This window comes from Sinocyclocheilus anshuiensis, unplaced genomic scaffold, assembly GCF_001515605.1.
Source record: "Sinocyclocheilus anshuiensis isolate Anshui unplaced genomic scaffold, SAMN03320099.WGS_v1.1 scaffold766, whole genome shotgun sequence".
Classification (NCBI taxonomy): Eukaryota; Metazoa; Chordata; class Actinopteri; order Cypriniformes; family Cyprinidae; genus Sinocyclocheilus; species Sinocyclocheilus anshuiensis.
In genome coordinates this window covers 600,973-606,972 of record NW_015546060.1, presented here as the reverse complement: position 1 = coordinate 606,972, position 6,000 = coordinate 600,973, and positions in this window count along the sequence as shown.

Genomic DNA, 6,000 nt, shown 5'->3' with positions numbered 1-6,000 from the left:
TCAAGTCTGTTCATGTCAAGTCAAGTCTCGGATTATTGTTTGGATGTTTGGATCACTCTGTAAATAAACTGCACTTGGTTTCTTCACTACACTCGCCTTCAGTGGACTGATTCGTTACAAATATGTAATAGCAAGGGTGGAATAATACAGAATAGACAATAATGAAGAATAAGTTAATAGTATATTATAAAGTAAAATAAATAATCATGAAATGTAGTTTTAGCTGTCAACATAAAGCTAAAAATGACCAAAAAAACATACAGAAACAACTGTTCAGTCTTACCTGTGAAAGATAATACCCCGAGATCTGTTTTTATTATTGTGCGACGGTTTGTAGATGCCCAAGCTGCCGACGAGTCAGGTATGTTTTCGCCTGTCCCGATATGAGAGTTGCCTTCACCAATATGGCGGAGACGTTGACGTGCGGTCGAGCGGCCAATGAGGTGTCTAGGTATTTATTATGTCTATGGATAGAATACCCAAGATGTGTCACTCGTATAGTTTTAAATGGGGTAAAATGCAACACTCAATATGGCCACTCTATCGAAGGAAGCCCCGCCTTCTGAGTAAAAGAACCAATCGCTAATCTGTAAATTCAGCGCGTCACTGCAGCTGCCGTTAGAAGTCCCGGTTGCTATAGAAACAGTCAGCGTTCTGATACGTGTGCTTAGGATTGCTCATGTGCACTTGCTGGTCTAGCCTGAAAAATAAGCTGTTTTTAATGTTATTTGGGCAAAATAAACAAAGTTTATAAGACAGTTATTGTCAGATTTCATTGGTGATTTCAAATATGAAATTTAATCGTAAGCTTGTTGAACAGTTTTGGAGAATTTGATGTTTCCCCATTCTAAGAGATAGGAGCTGCACTTGTATGCGTTTCAAAGATGGTCTCGGAGTGAAATGACTTGCCTTAAAGGGACTTTGGTATTATACAGATGCAAGATGAATTTATGGCCATTTGAACATTTTCTAACATTAATTATTTCGGGCCAGTGGAAAACTGTTCATTCTTGGCTAAAGGAAAACACAATTACATTTGTTAAAATAATAATTTTCCAGGACATTTTACATTTTCTCTCATTTTCCATGTGTCCTGGTCCCACGTGTCCTGGAAAACCTGGAAAATTGATGACTAAATTTCCAGGTATTCCAGGACATGTGGGACCCCATTTGTGTGAGGAAAAGACTGCAATTTAAGCAATTATTCTCAAATAATCCTCCCTTTTCCCTATTTGTTCCTACATAAAGGCTATGAAAGACATATGTATACTGTATATTTTATGGTATTTTATGGTTCTTTTTGTTCTTTTGGTTTAGCATCAAAAGGCATAGAAGTTGTATGGTAGAGTGCATTTTGTCATCTTCATTGCATAAAAAAGAGCAGCTTGCACATTCTGCCAAACATCATTATGCTCCATGAAAAAAAAAGAGAAAGAACAGGTTTGTACTGTATGAAGTTAAGTAAATGATAACAGTATTTCCTTTTTTTTCTCTCTCTCTCTTGAACTTGTTGAATTTAGACTCTTATCACTTCTACCCCGATCACAGGAAATAAAGAAGGGCAGCAGAGTTTGTTGGAAAGAATGGCAAGCACATCTAAAGAGGAATCCCTCTGACAAGGGCAGTGAGACTGGCTGCGCCACGGCTGTCGCTTATAGGAAGCTGACATACACACACACAAGGTGCCCAGCGGGAAGAGTGTCAGCTCAACTAACGGAGAATGACAGTCACCGGTGCCGCCGGATCACACATCACGACGCACTTCAGTGTTTACGACTCGCTGTCTATTAGTGCGCATGGGTCGATAAACTGGTGTCATGACTGCAATTCTGTGTCTGTCTATGCAGCGTCAACTTTAACATGTATTATTAGAACTTACACATAATCCTTTAAAATACCATCTACAGGCATAAATGATGTTTACTGTGATAAAATATATTTTTGTGAAGTACAGTGTATTAAGTATCAATGTTACTTGACTTGTGTGACGTAAAACCTGATTTTAGGAGTGCTTTACAAATACTTCAGATTAAATTTGACTTCTTCATAAATAAATAAGGAAGTATATCCAGGCTGGTCTGACAGCACAGTAATTGGCAGAGCAAATCTTTCATGAAACTGAACAATGGCATATGTCCCTATGAATCACTGGGTCAAGGCCTGAGCTGTCATATGATCATTATGTTTGCTCAATCTTTAGATAATTCTTACAAATAGACCAAGAAACAAACATAAATTACATTTCCAGTGTATAGACTCTTTTGTGCATGTATACACTGATGAGCCATTATGACCTCCCCCAGCCTAAAGCAATGAGTGCGCCTGGCATCCAAATGTTGCCGCAGGTGCAGTTCACAGAGCAGTATATACACCACCCTGTACGCCTGCACGCCATCACCACCAACGCATGAAATGATCATCAAGATTGGACCTTGGATGATTGGAAGAAAGTGGCCTGGTCTGACGAATCAAGATTCCTGGTGCATCATGTCGACGACCGAGCGTGGATACGCCGATTACCAACAGAGGCTATGACACCTGGATGCTCTGTTGGTCGGACACAGGCCGATGTGGTGAATTTCTGTTAATGCCTGGCCTCCAAATTCACCTGATATGAACCCAACTGAAAAGTGGGTTTGTGTTACATCACCACCACCCACAATGTACGGGAACTGGAGAACCTGCTGTTGACATTATGGTACCAGATACTCTAGGAGACCTATCGCCACCTCATTAAATCAGTGCCTCACCATGTGGCGGCTGTTTTGTGCGCTAAAGGAAGTCCTACAGGTTATTAGATAGGTGGTCATAATGTAATGGCTCATCGGTGTATAGGTGCTTTTCTACAGTTTTTCACCTGAAAGGATCAATTTTCTCTTTTTTTTTTCTTTGTAGAAACTTAATGTCAACCAATTCATGTACAACCATAGGCTATTTAATGGTATAGTCCACCCAAAAAATAAAACTTCTGTCATCAGTTACTCAGTCTTATGTCATTTTAAACCTGTATTACATTTTCTTCTGTGGAACGCAAAAGAAGATATTTTGGTCCCCAACAATTCCCGAAACCCTGTGATTACCAAAATTATTTTCTGTTGTGTTCCAAAGACGAAAGAAAATATTTTGAAGAATTTCGGTAACCAAACGGTCCGTTTTATGGAAGTCAATGGGAACAGAAACTGTTTGGTTACCAACATTCTTCAAAATATCCTTCTTGGTATTCCACAGACGAAATTCTTATGGCTTTGGAACAATATGAGGGTGTGGAAATGATGACAGAATTTGCATTTAAAAGGTTATAGTGAAGTATATACATTCAAATAAAAAAAAAAGCAAACTTACATACCGAATATTGGACTATTATAAATAAATAATAGAAGTATTATATTATAAATAAAAAATATATAATATAAATATATAAAAACATAGCATGCTCAGATTTTTATTATTTAAATAAAGTCTTTGTGATTCTTTTCAGTGCAAACACACCTTGTTTTAACAAAAATTAGGCTTATTATACAACGAAAGATTTATATTTGTTTCTTGGACTTTACCTTGTCTATATACTGCTAGAAAAATCAACATACTCAGCAAGGTCTTAAACTGTCTTTTATACTTCTGGCCTTTACCAAACTAAAGAAAGCAGCCAGGACATTTGTGTCCACTGAACTGCCCATCTGAGTTCACAGTATGAACATCATCCTTGTTTCTTTCACCTTCGGTCATCTCTCCCTCACCTAATTTCCTCTTTAATTGGGTCTATAAGGATTTAAGAAATATCTAGTTTCTAGATGTGAGTCTGAAGAGCTTGCCCAGGGTGATTGTCAGCAGGCCACGGGCTTTCGGACGGATGAGCTAATCAGTGTACAGGTTGGTTTATTACGAAAATGACACTCTGAGAGATTCAAATCTGTAGCTTTTTCTTTTGAGGCCTCAAAGGGATCATAACCCACAGGGAGATGAAACTGAGTAGACCAAACCAATTACACATTTAAACTGACCTGAGGTTCAAGATTTGCATTTGCCATTTGTAATAAGCCAATTAAGCAAAACTTCTTGCAGGAATTTGGAATCACTTAAAGGGGTCATATGATGCTTTTTTAAAGATCATTATTTTGTGTATTTGGTGTAACAGAATATGTTGACATGCTTTAATGTTCAAAAAACACATTATTTTTCAAATACTGTACATTATTGTAGGTCCTCTATGCCCCGCCTCTCTCAAACGCTTCGTTTTCTACAAAGTCCCTCCTTCCGACAAGCGCAGTCTGCTCTGATTGGCCAGCTGTCCCAGTGCATTGTGATTGGCCGAACACCGCAAGCACTCGTCGGAAATGTAACGCCCCTTACCATAATCGCGAGCTTCAAGCTTTCAAAATAAATGTAAAGACAGAGCCCGGAAGGGGAACAGTCGCATGACACAGTGATGAAGCTGGTATGTGTTTGTGATGTGACCCCCTCTCTCTCTCTCTCTCTCTCGCTCTCTCTCTCTCTCTCTCACTCACACACACACACGCTCTCTCTCACTCATCGTCACATGTGGTTGCCGCAAGCCCGCCGGACGCTCCTTCGTCGAATCCGCCGGCCGTGCCGTTCTCAAGGCCTCCCGCCTCTGCTCACTCAAGCCGGCCTCCGCTCGATGAGCTTTGTAAAAATCGACGCGTTTCAGAAAGGTGGGGCATTTGGTTGGCCTTCAACCACCTACTGGCGGTTTTAATTTCATATTTATGGTACCTTTTACCTTTTATGGTACCATCAGCTTTAATGTTTTATGTTTTAAAAAATCAAAACATTATTTATGCATTTGTAACTGCAGGTTAAAGTATTCATTGTCCCTCAGAGCTGCATTCCTCTGCATTGCAAAGATACATTTTGTTGATACAGATTTCATTTGCTTGGTAACAACCCAAATGCAAGAATTTGACTCAAAGGATGGTACACACTTTTAGAAAAAATGGCTTAAACAGAATATGAATAACATGAGTCAGCACAATTAGTGCTAAGGTACCAGCACAATAACACACTCTGCAAAATATTGTCTGATTATCGTTATCGATAAAATCCCATAAAATTATCGAGATATAATTTTTTGTCAATATCGCACACCCCTAATTTATGTTATTTAATTGATATAATAATTTATTGATAATAATTGTTTAAATTAATATAATAATTAATACCTTTCACGCATCTATTTTCTTAAAAATGGTTTAAAGGCTGAAATGTAAAGTTTATCATTTTATAAAACTTTTGGTTTTCGTGAAAACTTGTATCTGAACTGTAAGTTATGCTTTTTACAGTAATTTTACAGTTTAATATGGTACTATAGACATTGCCCTACCCCGCTCATATGGTAATAATTTTATTTGTGCAGGTCTTAAAAAGGTCTTCAATTTGAGCTTAAAAATCCTGCAGAAACCCTGTAGTACACTGAATCATGACGCATTTCTTACAGACTTCAAGTGAGAGTGGCTGTTTTCAAACACCTCCTTAAAGGTCTGCATGTGATTGTGCTCTGCATTATGCTAAAATTATAAGCAATTAGAGGCTCTTTTCTCACTTGGGTCATAAAGAGCTTGTACAAGTGTGACTAGTGGTCTCTATAGCGATGAGGATAAAACCACCCTGTGCGCTCAGGTACTTTCACCCATTCATCAAATGAATGGGAGAAGAGCAGGAGGAGAAAAGGGTGAAATTTGGTGATGTAATTTTTCAGTTGCAGTAAAGAACTACAACTTGCCCTGTTATTACTGTTCTCTGCCTAAAACCCATAAAATATCGCTTCCAGATTATTTAGAGAGCACCTGAAGCCCTGTAGGTTCAGCAAATAGGTTATGGCGCTGGAAGTTATTGTTGTGTGAAGGAGAAAGTGAAGCAAGGGGATTAGACAAATATCCTCAAGCTTGAGTGGGTTATGATGGAGCAGAGTGAAGGAGATCCTTTGGGAACCAGACAATTCAGATATTTAAAATATAAATTCAGGTTTTTCTTGCTGTTCTG